General features: G+C 43.7%; 1 long non-coding RNA gene across 1 annotated transcript; it reads right to left on the reverse strand.

The window, feature by feature from the left end:
- Positions 1-3,851: 3,851 nt before the first annotated feature.
- Positions 3,852-4,942, reverse strand: LOC116047897. Its single transcript, XR_004104509.2, has 3 exons — positions 4,855-4,942; positions 4,453-4,735; positions 3,852-4,333 (listed from the first exon to the last, which is right to left on the reverse strand). It is a non-coding gene; the product is annotated as an uncharacterized LOC116047897 (long non-coding RNA).
- Between the last annotated feature and the right edge of the window lie 22,329 nt (positions 4,943-27,271).

Here is a 27,271-nt window from a genome sequence, read left to right on the forward strand (position 1 = left end):
AGCAATTTACTAGTGAAATAAGTTATAGTTATTACATTATTATTAAATCATTTAATTTTGACCATATGGCCTAGCAATAAACAAGCCGTTCTTTAATGTTGCCGACTGTTGTTTAGTACCCTTCTTTTTTTCTTTTTTTTTTTACTTTCTTAAAAAGTATCAGTTAAGGCACTGGGCAAAAATTATGTATGCGATTAATTTAGATTAATTAATCACAGAGTATGTAATTTGATTCATTTTTTTAATCGATTGAAAGCCCTAATATATATATATATATATATATATATATATATATATATATATATATATATATATATATATATATATATATATATAAAAAACAAGTAACAACAAGTCTCCTTTAATCAAACTAAGCCTAACCCTAAAGAATGCTCTTGTTACGAGGAGGACAGAACGGACCCAAACGCAAAGTTCAACAACAAAAATAGGATTATTAAGAAAAAGGGAAAGGAGGTGAGGGGAGGCGGATGCCAGGAACAGGAACGGGGCACGTGGTCTGGGGGTAGGATTGTGAGGGAGTCTACTGGGATAGGATGGTGAGGGAGCTTGCTGGGATAGGATGGCGAGGGAGCTTGCTGGGGATAGGATGGCAAGGGAGCTTGCTGTGGTGGATGGCGAGGGACCTAGCCCCCAAGGGACGACTCCCAGGCGTCCCAAAACCAAACAACGAAAACAAACAAAAATCAACCCAGATCGGGTCGGCTGGACAGGTGTCAGGTGGCCAGGCAGTGGGGACAGAGGTTGACTGGGGTGCCAACAGGACACGAGGGGCAGGAGTGGGTCTGACCGCCGGCAGGACACGAGGGGCAGGAGTAGGTCTGACCGCCGACAGGACACGAGGGGCAGGAGTGGGTCTGACTGATGACATAAGGAAATTCTCTGGGGGGCAGGACAAAGGCATAGTCTCTGGGGTGGTCTCAGGGAAGCCGGAGACCGGCAAAGTCACCTTGGCAGTCTCAGGGACGCCGGAGACCAGCAATGTCACTGGGGCAGTCTCAGGGAAGCCGGAGACCGGCAAGGTCTCAGGGGCGGTCTCAGGCGCAGTCTCAGGCGCAGTCTCAGGGGTGGTCTCAGGGGCGCTGGAGACCAGCAGGGTTTCAGGGGCGGTCTCAGGGGCACCGGAGACCGGAAAAGTCTCAGGGACCCTGGAGACTGGCAAAGTCTCTGGGGAGGTCTCAGGGGAACTGGACGCCAGCCGGGGCTCAGGGAGGCTGCTAGCCAGCCGGGATTTGGAGGAGCTGCTAGCCAGCTGGGATTCTGAGAGGCTGCTAGCCAGCCGGGATTCAGGGGAGCTGCTAGCCAGCCGGGATTCTGAGTGGCTGCTAGCCAGCCTGGATTCAGGGGAGCTGCTAGCCAGGCGTGATTCGGGGAAGCTGCTAGCCAGCCAGGGTTCAGGAAGGCTGCTAGCCAGCCGGGGTTCTGGGGGGCTGCTACACAGCCGGGACTCTGGGGAGCTGGAAAGCTCTGGGGCACAGGAAAGCTCAGGGACACTACAAAGCTCAGGGACACTGCAAAGCTTGGGGACACTGCAAAGCTTGGGGACACTGCAAAGCTCAGGGACACTAGGCAGTGCTGGGACACTGGTCATCTCGGGGACACTAGAAGGGGACCACTGGATATATCCTTCAATTCAGGAGGGCTGACTTCCCACTGTACCTCTTCCCAGCGAACCATCATTAGATGCCAGGCTGAGGTGGGATCCTCCTTATGAAGGGAGCAAAACAAAAAGGTAATTCGCTCAACCTCTGACTCCATGGGGTGGAGGAGAGGCTTAAACTTCGCTGGGTCCATGTGTGGCTGGATCGTTCTGTTACGAGGAGGACAGAACGGACCCAAACGCAAAGTTCAACAACAAAAATAGGTTTATTAAGAAAAAGGGAAAGGAGGTGAGGCGGATGCCAGGAATAGGAATGGGGCACGTGATCTGGGGGTAGGATGGTGAGGGAGTTTACTGGGATAGGATGGTGAGGGAGCTTGCTGGGATAGGATGGCGAGGGAGCTAGCTGGGGATAGGATGGCGAGGGAGCTTGCTGTGGTAGGATGGCGAGGGAGCTAGCTGGGGATAGGATGGCGAGGGAGCTTGCTGGAGTCGGATGGCGAGGAAGCTAGCTGGGGATAGGATGGCGAGGGAGCTAGCTGGGGATGGGATGACGAGGGAGCTCGAGGAGCACAGGAAAACAGGTGCCGAGGGAACCGAGGAGGAAGCACTGGAGTCCGGGGAACAGGATGAGTCCAAGAGGGAGGGAGCTAGCTGGGGATGGGATGACGAGGGAGCTCGAGGAGCGCAAGGAAACAGGGGCCGAGGGAACCGAGGAGGAAGCACTGGAGTCCGGGGAACAGGATGAGTCCAAGAGGGAGGGAGGCTGGGAGCGGGAGCGAAGGCAGGATGAAGCGGGGGAGAGTCCAAGAGGGGAAGGCTGGGAGCAGGAGCAGAGGCAGGGTGAAGTGGAGAGCCGTGAGGAGCGGGACCAAAGGGTGAAGCCAGCTGACTGAAGGCAGGAGCGAGGTATGGGACGGATGACTGTCAAGGAGAAACACAAAAAGGGTCAGCAACAGACAAGGACAGGTAAGTACGAGGATATTTCAGAGAGCTTGTATTGCGTGTCACCAGAACGACTGAAGCAGCGATCCAGCGGCGATAATGAGTGGAGCCGGGGTTGAAGTACTGAGCTTGATTGTGGCTGGCTGGCAGGTGTACGTGGCGGGACAGCGGTGATGATGGAATGAGGAACAGGTGTGCATGATCAGCTGGCAGTAGCAGGCAGGGGCAGACAGGAGGAGGGAAAACACAGGAGGCACAGGGAGAGGCAGGAGCAACAGAAAAACACACAAAAAAGGACTAGAAAACTGGAAACAAAAACCCCAACCACGACAGCTCATACCACACCTGCCTATTTGCACATCACTTACACAGTAACTAAGTAATCAGCATTCATTTGAAGGTGTGTTCGATGGTTGATGTGGTAAGACTGAACCAAAACAATAAGTTGACAAAACAAGGAATTACAGTTTTTTCAATTGTTTACACGCAATTTTGAAAACCGGGTTCTTTTTTTCAAAATATAATCACAATTATCCAAACACCACACTCAATTTGCATAATTCCTAGATTGTTTGCAAAATGACACACTTCAGTCAAAACATACGCACTTCAGTCAAAACATATACACATATTTGTGAAAATGCTATTAGTTTTCATTTAACCAACACTGTCCTCAATGATCAGACACTATTGCAGCCAGTTTCACACTGCTGTGATAAATAAAAAACACATTTGTAAAAAAAAAAACTAATTTTAGGAAATAGCATGTGCTGGATTTTTGACCAGACATTGTTATGTAAGGGATAATTTAGATGAAAAAAAAAAATAGTGACAAACCCACAACATTCTTCATGATTAGTTTGAGATATAGGGAGAATGTACACAAATAGTCCTACTATAAACTTACCAAGCACTGCACAACACTGATGCTGCAGACTGAATATTTCAAGTATTTAAATTTCAATACTTACAGTATTTCTTACCATAATCAGTTACAGTAATCAACCAACACTGAAATCAATGAAACAAATAAAATCTGTAGACAAATAAAAATTACTGCATGAAGTACATACACTTTGACTCTGAAGAAAAACTATTGTAAAAGCAACAAGAATACTGTAACTATTCATCATCTCTCCGTCTGGCTGGATCAGACCATAAGATTTCATCCACATCACAAGCTATGTCTTCATTGGCAAGGCACCATTGGAAGAATCGCCTCGTGTGACGAATCCACCCCTGCACAGAAGCTGCTTCGATATGATCACAGGCCTGCTCCGTGGCCTGAATGAGGGGCAAACGGTCATTGGGCCGCAGGTCGTGTACCTTCCACCGCCATGCTGAAAAAAACTCTTCTATTGGATTCAGGAAGGGGGAGTATGGGGGAAGGTATAAGACTTCAAATTCAGGGTGCTCATGGAACCAATTCTGGACCAGAGCAGCCCGATAGAATGAGACATTGTCCCAAACGACAACGTACCGCATCTGGTCCACTTGGTTTAATGCTATAACAATCTTGTGCAATCTGTCAAGAAATGCAAGTATTAGATTTGCATTATAGGGTCCCAGATTTGCATGGTGGTGGAGGACCCCATTTTGTGTAATAGCAGCGCAAAGGGTGATGTTACCCCCTCGCTGCCCTGGCACATTGGTGATTGCCCTGTGTCCAATTACATTTCTCCCTCTTCTTGTTTCCGCAAGGTTAAATCCAGCCTCATCCACATATATAAATTCATGTTGAATTTCTGCAGCATCCATTTGCAAGACTCTCTGAAACACCGTAAAAGACAATAGGATGCTATTCAATATCTATTGCACAGTATCTTATTGTGCCAGAACATTATGAGCAGTGCACAATACCACACCATAGTAAGATGAACAATACATACCTCCACATACTCATTGCGCAGATGTTTCACTCTCTCTGAATTTCTGTCAAATGGTACCCGAGACAGTTGCTTCATGTATATTTGATTTTTCTTGAGGATTCGACCTAATGTTGACAGAGAGACTTGTTGGATGTTATTGAAAATATGGTCATCATTGATGATATTGGCTTGGATTTCTCGCAGCCTGATACAATTATTGGTCAAAACCATGTTCACAATGGCAGCCTCTTGTGCACAAGTGAACATAGGGCCCCTTCCACCTTGGTGTCCTCGACCCTCAATCCTATGTAAAAAAAAGATATAAAAAAATACACATGCAGCCTACTGTCAAATGTCACAGTAAACAATATTGATGATAAGTACAGCAAGCTTCAGTTTCAATGTACTATGTGGTTAGCTTACCTGTTTTCTCGATGAAATGTCCGAAATACTGACGCAACAGTATTTCTGCTGAGATTTGGTTGAACTCTTTGTCCAGTTTCCATCAGTGTCAGTCCATGGTTGATAACATGGTCAATAAGTGTTGCACAGATTTCTTGAGTCAAATTTGGTCCTCGTCTTCTTTGTTCAGGTTCTATCGACTCTTCAAGTCCTTCTCTACCTCTTCCTCTACCTAGGCCTCTTCCTCTACCTCCTTCTCCTCTTCCTCTACCTAGGCATCTTCCTCTACCTCCTTCTCCTCTTCCTCTACCTAGGCCTCTTCCTCTATCTCCTTCTTCTCCTCTTCCTCTACCTAGGCCTCTTCCTCTACCTCCTTCTCCTCTTCCTCTACCTAGGCCTCTTCCTCTATCTCCTTCTTCTCCTCTTCCTCTACCTAGGCCTCTTCCTCTACCTCCTTCTCCTCTTCCTCTACCTAGGCCTCTTCCTCTATCTCCTTCTTCTCCTCTTCTTCTACCTAGGCCTCTTCCTCTATCTCCTTCTCCTCTTCCTCTACCTAGGCCTCTTCCTCTACCTCCTTCTCCTCTTCCTCTACCTAGGCCTCTTCCTCTATCTCCTCCTTCTCCTCTTCCTCCTTCATCTCCTCTTTGAGCTCCCCCTCTCATTCTCACTCTTCTTCTTCTTCTTCTTCTTCTTCTAGCTCCTTCCATTTTTGTTGAAGACAGGTGAACTCACCTGCTGCCTTTTATAGCACACCTGAGTGCTGCGTTTTAAAATTTGCACGTGTGCTTCCACACCTGGTGGATGTGATTATCCAGTTCGTTCATTAGTGTGGTCATGGGCAATCCGGGGCTTTGTAATGACAAGGAAGTAACCTCACAATCCTTATCTGTGTCTAAGGTGTGAAAATATGTGTAGACTTTTACAAATCACTGTGTGTAATGTTGTGCAAATCTGTGGAGGTGTTTTGCTCATTGGAGTAGAATTTTGCAAATTGTGTGGAAATTTTAGTTTTAGTGTGTAAACAATCGTAAAAAACTGTAAAAGAAGCACACAACAGAAGCAACACCTTTCACATTACACACAGCCATTTGATACATTGTTAATATAGAAATATTGATTAGTGCAGCTTTAAGCTTTTCTGCTGCCTAAACAAGAGACAATGAGCCTTATATGTGGCGCATATGCTGCATACTGTTTGAACCAATGTAGCCTCTGTTTTAAATGACTGGTAGGGAGGGATTCATTAACTATCCATGACATTTCAATCACTGGGGCCAGCAGGAAGAAAGAGGAAAAGGACAAAACAGGGGAAAACATGTTTCCATGCATGCATGAACAAAAAAATAGCGACAACAAAAAATACATTTAAGAGTACGGATGTGACAAAAATTCAAAAAGCGGAGATAAAAAACAGAACAAACTTACTGTTCAAAGGCACACACACACTGTTCTGTCATTCATTTCTGCACATAACTAAATGAATGTGTACATATAGTCACTAGTGAGACTGCCGTTTACTAAAATGTTTAAAGGGGAGAAGAATAGAGAATTGTATATTGGTACATTAGGCTTACAGGCTCTTTAAACCCAAAGGGAGATGTGATCAAACTGAAATATGTGGCTCAGGATGTCTGACTAATGATCACAGTTGTCTCTGCCTAACGAAAGTGCCTCTTTGTCGCTGTCTTTGTTTTTTTTTTCCTCCCTCCGTCCTTCTGTTTTCTTCCTCTCTGGCAGTGTCAGTGCCTGTTTATCCCTCTGTTCACTCACACAAGACACTGCTCACTGCTCGCCCGGCCAACCACGACCACTGTCAACAATAAAACCCAAATTTAATAACAGCAATATCTCACCAGCCAACTGGGAAGAAAAGAAAGTGCCGACAGTAAGTCTTTTTTAACGTGTGCATCTTTTAACAGCAATACATCGGCTGCAATTTATCGTAGACACAGAAGAAAAATAATGAAGTAGTTTGTATTTAAGAGACTAAAGATTCATCATATCTCTCTCTGCAGGCAGGAAGTCTGGCTATGATACGTTTTAATTACAAGTACCAGCCCCACCTTGTGGCAAAATATCCATGTTACAGTTTGATCATAATTTCAACTCAACTGCAACATGGCCTTCATGTGACAGGCATATATCAGATCCCGGCCATTATTTTTAATTTCCCCTGATCTGTAATTCTGTAGTATTTTAGCAAGACTTCTATTTGTTTCTAAGTGACTAATGTCAATAGTCTGGATCAACAGAAGTACATTTCCAGGATAACTGCCTGATAGGTTAGGGACATCGTTGCTCACTCGTCTCCCTCTCCTTCCGTTCTCTGTGTGTTGCCGTTCTCAAAATCTGTTCGCTTCAGGAAACAACAACAAACTTCAAGCTAGCAGCAAATTTGGATCGTGCAAGAAGGCAGGCCTGCTTGGTTCTTTCGGGGAATGATTGTAAAGATTTACAAAGAATATGTTTACGGCATTTACTGTCTAACTGGGACGTTTTGGGTCCGATTGGTGGGATTGATGTGGATGAAGTACACATGGCGATACACTGGTAAGAGCAATGAGGTTTAACCATGTATGTATATGTAGCTAATTTAAATAGCTCACGTTACTGTTTTGTGTGAACAGTTAACATCATTTAATATTGTCCTATCCTGAAATGTATGTATGGTGTAGCCTTACTCCACAGCTCCATGGAGATAGGTCTTTCCATCGACTAAAAGTGACGTTTTTGCCACTGACAGGCTAAGATTGTGATTATATATTACTGACTACATTAAAGATGGTGACGTGCTAAAATCTTGCGAGGTGACTTGCCGGAAGACAGCAGTGTTGAATGTGACTGAGTACAGAGACTGAAAGAGCAGCCGAGAGGAACCTGGAGTTGCTGACCAGCAGACTGGGCTTTTTCAGGGCTTAAATTGAGGACCGAGGATGGATTGGTTGGTAACTTGTATGAACTTGGCAGCACCCGTACCTGTACCTGAACCTGAACCCAACATTCATTTCGGCATTCGAGGGTCGGGTTTCCGTTACATAGACGGACCAACAACGGGACAATTTTAACAATTTTCGCCATCTTATTCACCACTAATTCACTTCTGAGAACGTTTTAGGCGAGAAACGAACTGTGTAGATTTTTAATATAGACAGTCTTACGAAAATCAATGCTGAATTGACAATTTGCTCCAAAGTTTCTCGGAGTTGAGAAGCTCTATAAAGTGACGCGACAGCCAGCTAGCGCCGTTGACGGATCGTTTGTTTAAATATCACAACACATGTCCATAAGATTAACAGGAACTTGTGGTTAACTGCCTTTTCAGAGTTAAACTGAGTGCCTGCGGGCTTAACCCTTGTGTTGTCCTGCGGGTCCCGGTGACCCGAAGGACAACACAAGGGTTAACAATCTCGCTGGCTGGCAAGCACACACACACACACACGGCCACAGCGCAGCAGGAGACTTGTTTAAATTATGACATAGGCTTACATATGACATTAGATTTAGTATTTAGTTCATACTTTTGTTGGTGTCTTTGTTTTCTGAATTTTTTTAATTAGTAGTTGAGTTTCAGTCTGTATGATAAATTAACAGTTGTACATAAAGTGGTAACATGCAATGGCATGTTATGTAGACTAAAGGCGAGACACGAACGTTTATAATTTTTATTACTAATTTCCATCTGTTGTCCCTGGGCATATACAGTCAGTGTTGGGGAGTAACGGAATACATGTACTGGCGTTACGTATTCAGAATACAAATTATGAGTAAGGGACTGTTCGGTATTTATGGAATGGACCACCGGAGGAAAATAGGGGAGGGTCATGTCGTTTTATATTTTGCTGAGGGGAGGGTCATCCAACATTTTTTAGTCTGGGTGGGGGGGGTCACCCAACTTTTTTTATTCATGAAAAGAGCAAAATTTCAAAGTGGCTTGTTTGGTGCATATTTATCCATGTAGCTCTCAGTCTCGGCCCTCTAGCAGATGGTCTGACCACATACACGGAGTTTGCTGGGGGGGGGACAGGAGGAGCACTGCCCCCCTGGTGGCTCAAACGGGTAATTGCATTGTTTAAAAAATTAGTAATAATTACATCTGGCATGACCAGATATTAAATAAATATCTTAAATAACACAAAACAACTAAATGGTGATAGGTAATACATCTGATTTCATATACTGCTTTGGTAAAAAAAATTATTACCTTTATTACTTTATGGTGTGACTGCGCTTGGTTTCTGCGTTTGGAGAGGCATCTCAACAGACTGTAGGTCCAGCACTGATTGTTCACTGTTACATTTTAGTTGAATTTAAGCGTCTGTCTATTGCGTTCCAAAACAGCCGTGCCGTGATTGGATTTCATAAGGGCGAATTGTTAAATTGTTACAATGTAACTTAAAAACTTTAAAAATAAACATATGTGTTTTGGAATATAATGTTCAGCTTCGGCAGCTTTACCTATGTGCTAAAATATACAATGACGATAGTGACAAGTCCATAGCAACCAGTGTTGAATTGGTTATATCCCAGCGTCCTTTGCTGAATGTTCTCAATGTTTTATTGTTTTATTTCATATGAATACTAGATTACTAGAGGAGTAACTTAGTATTTGAAGTAATGCAGTAATGCATGAAGTGTGCATTTAGTTTCCATGCTTATTGTGTTTCCACAACAATGTTAGTAAGTAAATCTACTGAAATGGCCACCGCACCATAACAGAGGAGTATGATGTGTAAGATGAGAATGCAGAGGTTAACTCATGTACATCATGGCTGTAAAAATCAAATGGTATCTGTACTTCTTTGCTAAGTGCAAACTTGCATGCGAGGGGAGGGTCGTTTCTTTTTTTCAAATCGTTTTGGAAAATTATTACTGATGAGGGGAGGGTCACGTCTTTTTAGGCTAGAGTCCACAAAACTCCTCCGGTGGCCCCTTAATTAAATAACAAAAAGTCACTAGTATTCCGTTACAGTTACAATTTAAATAGTTGGTATTTAGAATACAGTTACATTGTTGAAAGCAATGGATTACATGACGATACCTCTCTGTTTCACGAGTTTATTCACTCTCGCAACTCCATGCATTTCCCAGAAGCCCCAATATGAAAACGAAAAAGTGAGCTATTTGCGTGATCACTGATAGAGGTAGAGATGGAGCCGGAAGCGGCACAACAGAGCCAGGGCAGGAATGCGTTTCTATCTTGGAAATTCAAACAGCATTTCACATTAAATAAAGAGAAGGGAGAACGAAATATAACCTCTGCTTGCCAGCAACTAACTTCCTTTCAGCGTCCAAATTCCTCCACCTCCAACCTGAAGAAGCATCTTAAAGTAAGTTTTTTTTTTAATTAGCCAAGGGTAGTCGTCTGCTGTAGTTTTACTGGTCACCTTGCTATTTTGTAGTTGACATGCGACTTTACATTCTCCTACGTGCTGATTTACTATCCCCAGAGCCGTTGAAGGACTAGCCCCGTTTGACATGTTAGCTAACGTTAGCAAAAATTAGCTCGTGGTAGCTTAGACTGCGGTCTCTATCTATCTGTTGTTTAGGTACACATTCAGCCAGTTGGAACAGAAGAACACACCAGAATAGGCCTGTTTATTAAGCTGTATGTGATGGCCGCATTCCTACTTATAAAATGCAATTCAATGTGGAAGTAATCCAAGTATTCAGAATACGTTACTCATATTGAGTAACGTAACGGAATACGTTACAAATTACATTTTTGGGCATGTATTCTGTATTCTGTAACGGAATACGTTTTGAAAGTATCCTTCCCAACACTGTATACAGTGCACTACCATAATATAGAAATGATATATCTGTTGTATATATATCTGTTTTCAATCACACTCACTCTCTTTGGACCAATCAGGAAGTAACTGCATGCTATATATAGGGTGACCAGACGTCCCCGGTTGGAGATGTCCCCGGAAATGTCCCCGGTTTTCACTGTGACTGACAGACCCAAAATTGGAATGAAATAGTCGTGCACCCTACACGCACAGGCTCAAGACAGCCAGAGCAAGCCTCAGAGCTCAGAGATGTTCTAGAATGCCCATTTTACGATGCTAAAATTACTGTTTATTTACATGGAGTCTGGTGGGTTTAGCGAACGCAATTTCGCCGACTTTTTTATATTTAAAAAAGGATCTTACTCTTTAACAAAAAGATCGACCTCCTTAGAAATCCTTTCCATAATGTTGTCAGACACTTAGAATATTAATCTGAGTCTGTCGGTGGCAAAACAAGCACTTTTTTGAACGTAAATACAAGCGGCACAATTGACGTCCTATTAACTTACATTATAGCTTGTTTCGCCTTTGCCGACTGCAGCGATCTCGTTTAATAATGGACCAATGTCAAATGAAAATATTTCCTCAATAGTTTTAATTGTATCAGATACTCAGTGAGCTGTTGCAGAAACAAGCCCAGCGTGAAGCAATAAAGCAAAAGCTGTCAGATAAATGTAGTGCAGTAAACATTACAACATTTCCCTCTGAGGTGTAGTGGAGTACAATTATGAAGTAGCAGCAGGGGCGATTCTAGGATCAGACCTTTAGGGGGGCTCAGCCCCTAATGAGAATGTGACACGGATATAATGCATGCAAAAGTGTTAAGCTGCGACATGAAATTACCAACTTCTTCACAACCGCACTCCTGCTCTCCCTCTGACAGACAGAGACTCAGCCAAAGGGCCAAAATTATAATGTATTCTCATGTAAACTATTTATGTCAACGCAGACATTTCTGTTAGCCAATGTATCCCACCATAATGTTTATTATATTGCCAGATTCCAGAAAATCCCACTTACAAATATGAATATATATTTCTACTGGTATGCTTCCTAGTAACATTAATGCAAAAATATGAAGAAAAAATCTATTCAACCTGTGTGTGCATGGTTAAAATTCTGAAGTGCAAAATAGTTCAGGCTACAGCACAAATATTTCCATCCATAGATAAGAATAATCAAGTCTAACCTTTGAATTTCTTTTCGAAGTGCACCAGATTGATGCATTTAAATGTTAAAATAGACAAACTTTTCTTACAGGGGAGCATGCCCATGTGACCCCCCCTGGGGCAGTGTCCCCGTTTTAAGTTTTACAAAGATAAAAACATTACCTTTTTGGAGGTATTTATGCTTCTGAGCTGAAAATGTCCCCGGATTTTGTCTCAGAAATCTGGTCACCTTAGCTATAGCAGGGGGTTTTCCCTCTTGACACTCTTTACTCTTTGTTGCCGGAGCCACATTTCCACTCTGGGTCCTTTCGCGTCCGTGGCGCAGTCACGGTAATTCGACAGGTAATGCAGTGTTGCTAATTTGTTTGTTACCTATAGGCCTCGTTTGTGTTAGGATGGGCGTTACAGTGTGCATTGTCTTTTGCAGTGTCTCCTGGTCACAAACCCGACTATTCCTGTAACGGAACCGGGTTGAGTTTTGCTGCTGGTAGGTTGGGCAAATCTTTTCTCCTCTTGGATATTCCCCTGACTGAGTGTTTAAGTAATCAGCCGTTCTATTGTAGGCTCTGTGTAGCTGTACTATCGGCACTAACATGTATTGGTGCGAAACTCCCTGACAGGTATGTATGTATACCAGTTGGTGCGTGTATACTTTGTTTAATCATAAACTGTTACTGAATTTGGTTTGTTTGTGTACGCCAGGGTTGTAAACTGTTTCACTTGCGCTGGTATCTGCACTAGCCCCTCCCTTCCCTGCCATGCTGCTGTTTTGTCTCAACCGACTTCTGCTTCAATGGGCTGTAGATTAGCTCACTCCAGGCTTTGAACGCCTCCACGCGCCTTTCAGCGTCAGGATCTGTTGCCCAACTGGGTGTCCTACAGGGCTGTATTAGATTGAGTGATTGTGACACGGACGATAGCTTTGCCTTTCTTTGGCCTGCCCGTGCTTATTAATATCCCGGTGGGAGTGCGAGGGTTTGCCTAGGGGTGCAAGGGGCCGAAGTCACTCCGTCCCCTCTGCCTTGGGCATGCAGTTTGGAGTCCAGTGCAGTCTTCAGGGTTTGAGTACTTCCACCCAAGCGTCTGATCTGAGTGAGATGAGGGAAATGTTGAAGCTGCAGCAAGAGCAATTAAACCAACTTACTCAAAGCATTTCCCTCCTACAAAATTCCCAGCCGCGCAATCGGCCATCTTATAAGGGCCCTCTTAAATGTCGGCGCTGTCAGCAACCGGGTCACTTTGCTAGGGAGTGCGAGGGGATACGTGCCCCACCTCACACTCAGCCTGTCCTGCCTGCCCACCAACAGTCTAGTAGGCAACTGTGTCATCTTCCGGCTTCGGAAAACTAGCACCCGCCGAATTGCAGAGTCACAATTCGGGGGGGGGGGGGTGGGGGAGCAGCCACTGGCTCGGAGGTTATCCGAGCCACATTATTAAGTGTTTTGGAGGAAGTTCCTAAGTTGATTTCCTCTTGTCCACATCTGGATGTGATTATGGGAGGGGTTGATGTCCCTTGCTTGGTGGACACTGGATCCATGGTGTCTACAGTTACAGAGAGGTTTTGTCCTCCAGCATTTTGAGCCGTGGGGTAGAGAGAAATGCCAATCTTGCCACTGGCTGCAGCTCCGAGCAGCCAGTGGCAAGATTGGCGTTTCGTTCCATCCGTTACATTGGCTACCTAGAGTTGGATGTTAAACTCTGTAGTAAGTCGTTGGCAAGGTGCGGTGTACTGGTGGTTAAAGAACCCCCCGGTGATATGTCACTTCACGTCCCAGGTGTGTTGGGAATGACTATCATCCACAGGTGCTACAGAGAGCTCTTCGGCCAGCATGGTTTGGCCTTGTTCAATCTGCCCTCAGTATCTAGGGCTCCAGAGCCTGTTGTGAAGGAATTGCAACTGTGTCACCAGGCCAGCGAGCAGGCTCCCGGGGATGTTTCAGGCAAAGTGAAGGTTCGGGGCAGGAAGTCCTGCCGCACCCCTGGTGGCATGATGAAGACCATCGCTGCAACCTGTTCAGAGCAGTATTCTGGTTGTACTGTACTGTTCGAGCCTTTGGACTCTGGTCTGCCTGCTGGACTGCTGGCTTCTCCAGCCCTGGTTCAGGTGGTCGGGGGCACTGCTTACATACCCATTGTGAATGTTGGGGCCATCGATGTGATACTGTACCCTCGCACTGTCGTGGGTACCCTGGATGAGGTCCGTGTCGTCAGCTTGCCTGCAAGGGTCACCAAAGTGCCATCTGTGGTTGCCACGGTGAGGTCCCAAGCTGTTCCTCCTGGGGTGCAAGGCCAGATTGAGGCCATGGACCTCACTGCCTGTTGAAGAGCAGAGCTGGGTTCGGTCCTTCTTGCAGGACTATACCCCTGTCTTTGCCACCCATGATGGTGATCTGGGTTGTACAAACCTGATTGCTCACGACATCCCTCTTTTGGATGATGTCCCTGTTCGGCAACGCCATAGGCGCATCCCTCCTTCTGAGTATGAGTTGGTTAAGGACCACATCAACCAACTCTTGGAGGCACAGGTAATAAGGGAGAGCAGCAGTCCTTATGCCAGTCCCATTGTGTTGGTAAAGAAAAAGGATGAGAGCCTGCGTATGTGTGTCAATTACAGGCACTGTCAATTACAACTTAACAACAAAACGGGGAAAGATGCTTTTCCTCTTCCTCGTATTGATGACCCTGGATGCCTTGACGGGTGCCCGCTGGTTTTCCACTTTGCATCTGGCCAGCGGCTACAACCAGATCCCTGTTTCTGAGGCGGATCGATCCAAACACCCCATTTGGCCTTTTCGAGTGGAATCGTATGCCGTTTGGGCTTTGCAACGCTCCAAGCACTTTTCAGAGGCTGATGCAACGTATATTTGGTGACCAGCAGTGCCAGTCGTTGCTTTTGTATCTTGACGACATTGTGGTTTTCTCTTCCACGGTCGAACAGCATCTAGAGAGGTTGGATGTAGTGCTGGGGAGGCTTCAGCAGCAAGGCCTGAAGGCAAAGCTTAGCAAATTTGTTTTTCCAACAGGAAGTGCGCTACTTGGGCCATGTCATTTCTGACAAAGGCGTCTCCACAGATCCCAGTAAGGTGCAGGTAGTAGCGAACTGGCCGCCACCTACCACCATCCCGGAGCTGCGGTCGTTCCTCGGTTTTGCCAGTTACTATCGCCGCTTTGTGGAGGGGTTCGCCAAGTTGCCGGCCCCGCTGTATAGGCTGGTTGCTGAAATGGGGGGCACAAAGTTGAAGAGAAGAGCAGAGCTGTCTGTGAGGGGACATTGGACGGAGCAGTGCCAGTGTAATTTTGAGGCACTTAAGATCAAACTCGTTACGGCACCTGTGCTTGCTTATGCCAACTTCTCTTTGCCATTCATTCTTGAGGTTGATGCAATCTACGGGGGACTTGGGTCAGTGCTCTCCCAGGAGCAGTCGGGCAAGGTTAGACCAGTGGCTTATGCCAGCCGAGGTCTGAGGCCCACTGAGCGCAACATGCAAAACTACAGCTCTATGAAGCTGGAGTTTTTGACTATGACCGAGAAGTTTAGAGAGTACCTACTGGGCCACAAATGTATTGTCTTCACAGACAACAACCCCCTTAGCCACTTGTCTAAGGCAAAGCTTGGTGCTACCAAACAATGCTGGGCAGCACAGCTGGCCTCCTTCGATTTTGAAATCAAATATCGATCGGGGAGGAGTAATGGAAATGCAAATGCTCTGTCCCATCAAAACCCACCCGGCATACAGGATCTAGACGCCGTGGTCCCTGGTACATTACTCCCGGATTCCTTACAGCATGCCCACATGAACCAAGTTGAAACAGTTCAATCTGCTATTGCCAGAATATACACGTTCAGATCTCTGTGTTTTGCAACAGGCAGATCCGGTCATTAAAGAGGCCCTGGTCTCCTGGCGGGAAGGGAATCGTCCCAATGGGGAGGAGCGAAAGGCAGTGTCACAGCCTGCCTTGGCATTGCTCCACCAATGGGACCGGTTGATGGAAAGGGATAGGGTCTTGTATCGCCAGGCCTTCCGCCCTGATGGCTTTGAGGCGGTGTCCCAGCTAATCTTGCCAGCTTCCTTAAGGGAAGAGGTGTTGATCAAGGTTCACCAAGACCATGGTCATCAGGGTGTGGAAAGAACATTAGAGCTTTTGCGACGGCGGTGTTACTGGCCGGGTATGTCCTCTGCGGTGACACAATGGTGTCGGGCCTGCGAGAGGTGGCTAAGGACACCCAGCCAGCTACTTGCAGCTTTATGGGGCATTTGCTGGCTTCGAGGCCAAATGAGATCGCAGCTATGGATTTCACAGTGTTAGAACCGACTTATAATGGGTTGGAAAATGTCCTCGTTATGACTGATATTTTTAGCAAGTATACGCTTGCTGTTCCCACCCGTGACCAGAGAGCCTCCACTGTGGCTCAGGTTTTGGTGACTGAATGGTTCTCAAAGTTTGGTGTTCCTGCTTGTATACACTCGGACCAGGGCCGCGAATTTGAGAGTTCTCTGATCCAGCAGTTCTGTGGGCTCTACGGCATCAAGAAGTCTCGTACCACCCCGTACCATCCAGCTGGTAATGGCCAGTGTGAACGCTTTAATCGAACCCTGCACCCTGCAACTTGTTGCGCACTTTGTGCCTCGGAAGCGGGACTGGAGTTCCTGTCTGCCACAGGTGCTGTATTCTTACAACACCACCCCTTATCAGGCCACTGGCGAGTCCCCTTTTCTGTTGATGTTTGGGCAAGAGCCCAGGCTCCCGGTTGATTTCCTGCTAGTTAGAGTAAAAGATCCTCTCTGTGACCTTTGAGGGGGCTGGGGAAAGGTTAAGGGGTGCGGCCGAGCGTCGCAAGAGGAATTATGATCAGCATGTTCGCGACCACCCTCTGGAAGTAGGCCAGTTGGTGTGGTTGCGGAACTTCAGTACACAATGTCGTCATAAGATCCAAGATCTGTATGATCCTGTGTCGTATAGAGTTCTGAGGGCACCGGCTGAAGTTGGAGCTGTGTACTCCATGGCGCCTGTAGACAATCCGACTAAGTCCAGGCATGTTAATCTTGCCCTGCTGAAGGCTGTGGTAAGGCTAGACCCTTCCGGTGGCCCTGCTGCCTTTCTGTCACCCCCCTTAGATAGTACTTTGGTGACGGTGATCTGCTGGTTCTCAGGCAGGAGCCTCCCTTGGTAGTTCCAACTCAAACCAACCCCAGGTTGCTGCCACCACAAGGTCAACCAGTAACCCTGGGTTTGGACCTTGTTGGGGCTCCCAGCACTGCAAACGCAGTTTCACCAACCACCCATCCTGACACCAGTGAAGTTGCAGTCCGTCAGACAGCCTGGCCAACGGCAGGCCACCATTCTAATGTCTATTGCCTCCCGAGGGCCGTGGGGGGACCCTCTGGCTAATTCTGTGTCTGCCCTCTTTAGACCGTGGAAGTAGTTGAGGCCAAACCTGTTGTGCCACAAAACACTTGGGACACCTAGGACATGCCAGTACATAGGCCTACCCATTCAGAGAGGCATGCTTATTTTTTTTACTTATTTTGAACTGACTAAAACTAATACATTAATAATAGTAGGGATCGTGTTCCACTCTTTTGAAGAAGTAAGGGGTGCTTGAGCTAAACCATAAACAAAAAAAATTAAAGCTCAAGTTTTATTTGTCAGTATTATTGCAATGAGGTTTTCTTGTCCGGAGATTGTTTATATATAACATGGTATATTGTTGTGGTTTTATTTCTAGCTGTTATTTTGGAGCACTGGAGGTAGCCTCTGTGCTGGGGGTGTTGCACAATAACAGGAAGAACGCATCGTTGTTATGGGTCAGCTCTGTTTACCCTGTTCCCTGCCTGTTTTCCTCTTCCCTTTTTTCCCTGTGTTTGTTGTCTGTTTGTCTCCACCTGCCATGACGAGTCCTCTGGAGGATCTAGATAAAGGGGCGTGGCCACTCTCTCCCGCTCTGTTCCAGCCAGCTGCAGCACATTCCACTAATCACTCAGCAGTTATCTACCCGGGCTGTTCACCTCCTCAGCGCCAGTTCGTTCCTACATTACCAGTGGTAACTTGGCTCTACAAAACTACTAGCGATTTCTATTCTAGTCTCTCTGTATCCTAGCTTTTGTTTGTTCCTCCTTGTCCCCGGTTAATCTGTCTCTCTCCTGTTCAGATTCTGCTCTGGACCTGCTGCCTCACAGCCACTCACCTGATGTGACCTGCTCGCCTGCTGCCTACTCACCTGGCTACTCAGTCCTCATTGCTGCCTGCTCACCTCGCCACGCTGCTCTCCTCACTGCTTGCTCACCTCGTCACGCCGCTCTCAGTGCTGCCAGCTCACCTGACCACTCGGCTCTCAACGCCTCCACACCGGATCATCTGGGTGAGTCGGGACGGGTCTCACCGCCGTCCTCCGTCCAGTGTCACCCTACCTGGCCACTCACCTGTCTGCTACCTCTGGCTTCCATCCCCATCGGAGCTGCTCGATCCTGAACTGTCTTTCTCACTGCCTAATTACTACATTGAAAATAAAACTCTTAACTGTTTCTCTGTCTCCGTTGTGTTTGTCTCTGAGTCTGAGTCAGAAGAAAAACTAGAGCTTAACAATCGTCTCAAACTGTTAACAGCATTTTCTGTGCTTGTGAACTTGCAAGTTAATTCTTCCAAGAACAACCAGCACGAATGTTCTTCCCAAGAAGATTGAGATTGAGAAACGGCTCAATTGTAACCATATGTTGCTTTTTCAGTCAGTTTCTATTTTACTATGGTTTTGAGACTGTCACTTCTTGACTTTGTCCTATACATTTTTTTGTGTGTGGCTCACTTCTGGTTAGTCACCCTGAAGAAGGCCTGTGTGCCTTTTTTTTTTTTTTTTTTTTTTTACTCTTTGCTATGCATTAGCTGTATCAAAGGCTTTGAAGCCAATTACCTGGATGGTCGGCACTGCTTCCGCACTATGCGGCCCATAGAGCAGGCACACTAGAGACCTCTGCCGGCAGAGCCGGCTACTTCCGGTCTGGCGGTTCCCTATTTTAAAAGGGAATTAAATAATTTAATCATGTGGCTATTACTTTCCAAATGTTATCGGCCAAATGGATCAAATTCTGATGTAGTCTAGGTCCTGGGTAAGATTTGTATGCACTTCATTTAGCGGAGAATATCTCAACTGTTAAAGACTAATATGACCCCATTGAACAACGTGGGATGTGTGCCAAAGTCTCTACCCAGGATGAAAGTCCTGAAAATTACCACAACAGGTAACACTGTTATCACACTACAGGTGAATGGGACTGTTTTTCCCTTTATAGATATCCTCATGCATTTCTACCAGTTTTATCTTCATATTACGAGAAATACTTTTTGTATTACACTTTGTCTTAAAAATTAAATAAAATATGCAAAGTAAGCAATATCTTATTAAATATGTGTACATATAAACTCTTGAAGCTACAGATTTTCTGAGGTGATCACAATGTTTACAATGACCATGTAGTGTAGGCTAAGTGTAAGAATTCTGGTTTGATATTTTTTATTGTGTTTCTGTAGATGTTCTGTGTGTGTGTGTGTGTGTGTGTGTGGGGGGGGGGATGTACTGTTTGTACGGTGGCCCTGAAGTGCAAATCACCACAGCAATTAGAGAAACGCAACAACAAATCATAAAACACAACGGCAAATAGGAAAACACAATGGCAAATATGAAAACACGACAGCAAATAGGAAAACACGACAGCAAATATGAAAACACGACAGCAAATAGGAAAACACGACAGCAAATAGGAAAACACGACAGCAAATAGGAAAACACAACAGCAAATAGGAAAACACGACAGCAAATAGGAAAACACGACAGCAAATATGAAAACACGACAGCAAATAGGAAAACACGACAGCAAATAGGAAAACACGACAGCAAATATGAAAACACGACAGCAAATAGGAAAACACGACAGCAAATATGAAAACACGACGGCAAATAGGAAAACACGACAGCAAATATGAAAACACGACGGCAAATATGAAAACACGACAGCAAATATGAAAACACGACAGAAAATATGAAAACACGACAGCAAATATGAAAACACAACAGAAAATATGAAAACACGACAGCAAATAGGAAAACACGACAGCAAATATGAAAACACGACGGCAAATATGAAAACACGACGGCAAATATGAAAACACGACAGCAAATAGGAAAACACGACGGCAAATATGAAAACACGACGGCAAATATGAAAACACGACGGCAAATAGGAAAACACGACGGCAAATATGAAAACACGACAGCGAATAGGAAAACACGACAGCGAATAGGAAAACACGACAGCAAATAGGAAAACACGACAGCAAATAGGAAAACACGACAGCAAATATGAAAACACGACAGCAAATAGGAAAACACGACAGCAAATAGGAAAACACGACGGCAAATATGAAAACACGACGGCAAATAGGAAAACACGACGGCAAATATGAAAACACGACGGCAAATATGAAAACACGACGGCAAATAGGAAAACACGACAGCAAATATGAAAACACGACAGCAAATATGAAAACACGACGGCAAATAGGAAAACACGACAGCAAATATGAAAACACGACGGCAAATATGAAAACACAACAGCAAATATGAAAACACGACAGAAAATATGAAAACACGACAGCAAATATGAAAACACGACAGAAAATATGAAAACACGACAGCAAATAGGAAAACACGACGGCAAATATGAAAACACGACGGCAAATATGAAAACACGACGGCAAATATGAAAACACGACAGCAAATAGGAAAACACGACGGCAAATATGAAAACACGACGGCAAATATGAAAACACGACGGCAAATAGGAAAACACGACGGCAAATATGAAAACACGACAGCAAATAGGAAAACACGACAGCGAATAGGAAAACACGACAGCAAATAGGAAAACACGACAGCAAATAGGAAAACACGACAGCAAATAGGAAAACACGACAGCAAATATGAAAACACGACGGCAAATATGAAAACACGACGGCAAATAGGAAAACACGACGGCAAATATGAAAACACGACGGCAAATAGGAAAACACGACAGCAAATATGAAAACACGACGGCAAATATGAAAACACGACAGCAAATATGAAAACACGACGGCAAATAGGAAAACACGACGGCAAATAGGAAAACACGACGGCAAATAGGAAAACACGACAGCAAATATGAAAACACTTCAACAAATCACAAAACACAACGGCATTAACTTCTACCGGAAAAGGTAGGGCCTATCTAGTAGAGGACGGACCCTCCTGATTGGACAGACGCACTGTCTGTCTTTTGACAGGAAGGAGAGGTGAAAAAATAAAAGTGCCTCACTGTCTATGCTTTTAACAGACGGACTAGCCGTTTCTCATTTCAAAACACTGGACGAAATGGATGTGGAACTATGAACTGTGCTTTTGGTGAATTGGCGTCAGTCTGCTTGCAGGAGGAGAATATTCTGTCAGGAACTTTGCTCGCAACGTGCAAAGGTAGGTAACGTTACCGACACCGATACGCTTTAATGTAAGCAATAGTCGTTTTGTCTTATTTATCCCATGTCAATAAATTAAAAACTCGTGGGAGTTCATGTTTGTACAGTAGTCATAACACTTACCGGTAAGGAGAATTGCAGTAGCTAACCGTTTACATTAGCTTGTAGTTTACTGCATGTATGCAACATTAGCTCATTGTCCAGTAGCTTCTAGCTTTCAGACAAATGCAGTGCAAAATATGATCAGCAACTACAAGGTAAACGCTACCAGCTAATGAGCTACCACAGGCAGTATGATATGCATTAAACTGCAAGTGAGAAAGGGTAAATAGTACTGTAAACACACAAGCTACAAGGCTACAACCAACATATGAAAAGTCATAATACCTCCATTGATAAACACCCACTAACACAGTAAAGGTAGGTGTAAGTGTGTTAAATGGTCAACAGTTGTCAGTTAAGACCATGATGAAGAAATTACACCACTACACAGTTACATGAAGTACCTTCATGTTTCAGTATGCTTAAATATACTTGTGATACAATTCTAATCTTACCAGGACAGGTTGGATAACTACTGGACTAACCTAATCTTACCAGGACAGGTTGGATAACTACTGGACTAACCTAATCTTTCTCCTTCTGTCTGCAGTCCGGAAGCAACACCATCATCGGGAGCTGAGTCTGATCGCCGCTTCATGTTGAATATACTTGTGTACAGCATATAGTAATGTTTGAATAAATGTTATAATAAAGATACATGTTTCATTAATGTCTTTTTAGAGCTTGTATACCTAACTAGTTATTAAAACAGGTAGCATCTGAATATAATTACTCAGAAGTTTCCTGTGTCCAGGTCATAATTTGATGGAAAAATAAACATTGAAAAACAGTTTATATTATATACACACCCAAAAACTTAAAAGACACAGACAAACTAGTTAATTTAATGCATTTATTTTTTGAATGGCAATCTCTAATATAGCAAATAATCTATTCAACATCTCTTTTTGGCCTCTGTCTCCCTGCTTGTCTTTTGCTTTCCCTCTCCTCCTCATCTCTCCCTTCTGGTGACGCTAGTGCAGCCACGACGCTGAAGTTGGCATCCGATTCGCAGCTTCTGATTTGGCAGTTAAGGGGAACTTAAAACTGTTTTTTTAACCTCTTACTGTATTGAATGAGTGTTAGTCATTAAGGTAAATTTATAATTATGTCTAAAACACACTTTTAGATTTGTGAAAGCTTTATTGTCTTTATGAGAACACAATAAGTTTTTTTTCACATATAAACCACATTAGACTAGGTCTAGATCCACCTAGACTTGTCAAATCTGGACTACATGATCCCAGAGAGGCTAAGGAGTCTTAAAAACACAGTTTGGGATTTGTCAAAGCTTTATTCTATTTGTGAAAATGCCATAAAGGGAGATTTTACTGTTTTTTGCATATGTAGACCACATTGGACTAAGTCCACATCCAAAACCACAATACCTAAACTTGTCAAAACTGGACAAGAATTAACTCACTCTCTCCATGTCATTTATTATATCCATGAGCAGTACTTGTGTAAACAGTTCCCCAGTACTTGTGTAAACACAGTAACGCAAACTTGGTAATCTACAGTGGGCAATACAGCACCGTAAAGAAAAGACCTTTACGACAGCAGGTGTGGTGAAAATACTACCACTTTTGTCCAAAGTGGCCGCTAGAATTAACACAAATTGAAAGTTACATATAGCCACTTTAAGTCATAGAAAAAAATGTCTTCATGAATATAATGTGGAACTGCTGTGGACCTATCTCTGACAGCAACACATTTAGGATGTATTTGATCCTGTCAGAAGACACCATGGTGCACACTTTATCAGAGAGTGTGTCACAGCTGTCAAGGAAGTTTGACAGGTATTTCACAATCCTGTCCAGCTGGGTTTCATCATCAAAGAAGATCGGGACCCAGCGTTCCCCAGAAGTGGGGTTGCTCCTCACCTGAGACAATGGCCTATGAAGTATGAATTAAAAAAAATCTTAATAAATACTCAGTCCTGCCTCTTTTTCTGAGGAAAGGTGAGAAAACAACACTTATGTTGAAGGAGAAGGATTTGAAGAGTAAATTAAACCACTGGCAAATCTATGACGATATTTGGATTGATTTCCAAAAGGTAAAAATAACTTTTTCTACTTTTCTTTTGAAGTGAGAAGGAAGACCTGCTCATGGATATAAGAAATGACATGGAGAGACGTGGACTTGTACGTTGAATGTCAATTAGCAAAGGCCATGCTGTGGCAATGAAATAAAACAGTTTATTTAGCCTCTCTGGGATAATTTAGTCCTGATTTGACAAGTCTTAAGTATTGTGGTTTTGGATCTGGACCTGGTCCAATGTAGTCTATATGTGAAAAATACAGTAAAATCTCCCTTTATTGCATTTTCACAAATAGAATAAAGCTTTCACAAATCTCAAACTGTGTTTTTAAGACTCCTTAGACTCTCTGGGATAATTTTGTCCTGATTTGACAAGTTTAGAAAAACGGTGAAATCTCCCTTTATTGTGTTCTCATAAAGACAATAAAGCTTTCACAAATCTAAAAGTGTGTTTTAGACATAATTAATAATTTACCTTAATGACTAACACTCATTCAATACAGTAAGAGGTTCAAAAAACGGAGGATCAGTCACTCAATGTAAATTATGTTTCCCTGCTGAATCGGACAGTTTTAAGTTCCCCTTAAATTTCCCCTTAACTGCCGAATCGGAAGCTGCGAATCGGATGCCAACTTCAGCGTTGTAGTGCAGCCTCCATTTGTTCCTTAGTCCCTGTTAAAAGACAGCAAACACAAGAAAAAGATCTTTACCATTATAAATGCTATAACGGAATGTTATACTTGTTACATGGGAAACTACTCATACATTTTAGCTTTCATTTAATGTTGCTAGTGAAGTTAACAAGGTGCAGCTTTACCTCCAATCCTGCAGCCACAACTGATAAACAAACCAATTTCTAAATCTCTGCTAACATTACGCATATACAGTAACGGCTTACAAAAAGAGATGAAAATGCCACCGGACATTAAACTTTACGAACACAAATGGCATAAAAGACAGCAACACAGCTAGCTAGCTAACAGCCTAATGTTAAATGATAGGTTCAGCTAGCTTAACGTTAGCTCGGGTGTATCTACCTAATTATAATAGCAATTTGTACCAGCATTAATGCGTAACACTTGACATTGATGTAACACATTAACGGTGATAACAAATGTACGGCAAACACTAAATATACTTACATTTAAATGTTAATTGTGCCATCAGCGATGCCGCTCCAACTCCCACTTAGGTCCGCCATTGTTGTTGTTTTTTTAACGAGCCGGCAAAGCCGCGCGCATAGGATTGTGGGTGATTTGGGAGCGCGAAAGACAGACAGTGCGTCTGTCCAATCAGGAGGGTCCGTCCACTGCTAGATAGGCCCTACCTTTTCCGGTAGAAGTTAATGCCGTTGTGTTTTGTGATTTATTGAAGTGTTTTCCTATTTGCTGTTGTGTTTTCATATTTGCTGTTGTGTTTTCATATTTGCTGTCGTGTTTTCATATTTGCTGTCGTGTTTTCATATTTGCCGTCGTGTTTTCCTATTTGCCGTCGTGTTTTTCTATTTGCAGTCGTGTTTTTCTATTTGCTGTCGTGTTTTCCTATTTGCTGTCGTGTTTTCCTATTTGCTGTCGTGTTTTTCTATTTGCAGTCGTGTTTTTCTATTTGCTGTCGTGTTTTCCTATTCGCTGTCGTGTTTTCCTATTCGCTGTCGTGTTTTCATATTTGCTGTCGTGTTTTCATATTCGCTGTCGTGTTTTCCTATTTGCTGTCGTGTTTTCATATTTGCCGTCGTGTTTTCCTATTTGCCGTCGTGTTTTCCTATTTGCTGTCGTGTTTTCATATTTGCTGTCGTGTTTTCATATTCGCTGTCGTGTTTTCATATTTGCCGTCGCGTTTTTCTTATTGCTGTTGTGATTTGCACTTCAGGGCCACCGTAGTTTTGTGCTGTATTGAATGGAAAAATTATAAGTACAATTGTATACAAACAAGGGACTTTTTTAAAAGAAAGAAAACAAGCATTTGATTAGTATACAGACATTTTATATCCAACCTTGCTATCATTGGAATGTTAACTTAAAGTGAAAAATACAAAACAACAGGTTTATTCCCTGTGTTTCAAGGTAAAACTTTCACAACAGAGTCCAGGTATGGGGATGATGATGAGGAGAGCTCATTCAGTGATAGGATTTTTACAACTATTGCCTCCCTTGCATTTGCAGTACTTGCAACAACGGATACCAGCTACCCGACAGGGACACCCATTCTTGTGTGCACACTTTCCACACGAGCAGGGATCTGGCAAACCTTCAGGTTTTGAGATTACAATCCCAGGGACTAATAAACCGTTGATGGTTTGAGACATTTGACCAAGAATGTATCCACCATTTGTATTGCACTCTCTGTTAGCTGTGGACAGTTGAAATTGAGAATCAGAGAAGAGTTGTCTGGTTTGCGGACAGTGTTCAGAGCTGCAAGTTTGGTTGCTGGTTGTATTGCACCCAGTCAGCGCATGTATGCTGGGAGACACTGTGTGAGCTCGTCTCCCAGCGCTATGCAGACATTAAGTGGTAATATTGATCTTTTCACTCCTGAGTTTTGGATGAGCCAGAGCTCTTGGAGGCCAAGATTTCTCCAATTGACTGTTATGTGGTATAATAGGCACACAAAGAATTATACTATATAGAATTAAACTATATTTCTCAGTTTATATACGGTTAGAAGATGGATGTGTCTCATGTGACCTTGTTATTTGTAAATGCTGTGACTATACAAATCACAACATGTAAATAGGAACATGTTGGTGTTATTTTGTCACTTATTCAGAGCAGTAGGCTAGTTGGAACCGATTACCTTCAGGATCCGTGCTAGGCTAAGCTACCGGTGGAGCCGTCAGAAAGAGTTACAACACGCACAGAGATGAGAAGGGTATGTATGGACTTATCTAACTCTGGGGGATACGGGGAATAAGACAAAGTCCCAATAAGTCGGTGTGTTCCTTTAAAGTTTAGGTTAATAAATAACTGGCAATTCCTGTATGTTGCTAGTTGTATGTAATAGGTTGACTGTTTTTTAGCCATTTTCTTTATATCAAATCAGAATGCTTACGCTCTTCTATGACCTTATAATCATAAGGTCATTGTGAACATTGTGATCACCTCAGAAAATCTGTAGCTTCAAGAGTTTATATGTACGCCTATTTAATGAGATATTGCCTAATTTGCATATTTTATTTTATTTTTTAGACAAAGTATTTCTCTTAATATGAAGATTAATCTGGTAGAAATGTATGAGGATATCTATAAAGGGAAGAAAAAGTCCCATTCACCTGTAGTGTGATAACAGTGTCACCTGTTGTGGTAATTTTCAGGACTTTCGTCCCGGGTAGAGACTGGCACACATCCCACGTTGTTCAATGGGGTCATATTAGTCTTTAACAGTTGAGATATTCTCCGCTAAATTAAGTGCATACAAATCTTACCCAGGACCTCTACTAATAGGGAAACAAGTCCTTTTGTGGGGGAGAAAAAGTAAACCAAAAATTAAGTCTAAATGGAAAAATGCTGATCACATGTATTTTGTGATTAATTAGCTTGCCATACAGATTCCTATGTCTATGTACTTGTGTATTAACATGTTGGGTCAGGGAAGAAGAGCCTTGGAGGGCCTGACTGTGTTTACTATTCAGCTTTCACTCCTAAGCCCTCACTCTCCAAAGCAATTTCTAGAGCTTGAAACATCTTCAAGGTGTCATCCAGCTAATTTCCAGTGAAATTGAAGCTCTGACAAATGGGCAGCATGTGTGAGCATGGATCAATAGCAGAGCCTCTTCACCAGTCAGTGGGCCAGCTCAGAGAATTGGACCCTGTCACCAATGTCATTCTCTGTTAG

This window comes from Sander lucioperca, chromosome 15, assembly GCF_008315115.2.
Source record: "Sander lucioperca isolate FBNREF2018 chromosome 15, SLUC_FBN_1.2, whole genome shotgun sequence".
In the NCBI taxonomy this organism is placed as follows: domain Eukaryota; kingdom Metazoa; phylum Chordata; class Actinopteri; order Perciformes; family Percidae; genus Sander; species Sander lucioperca.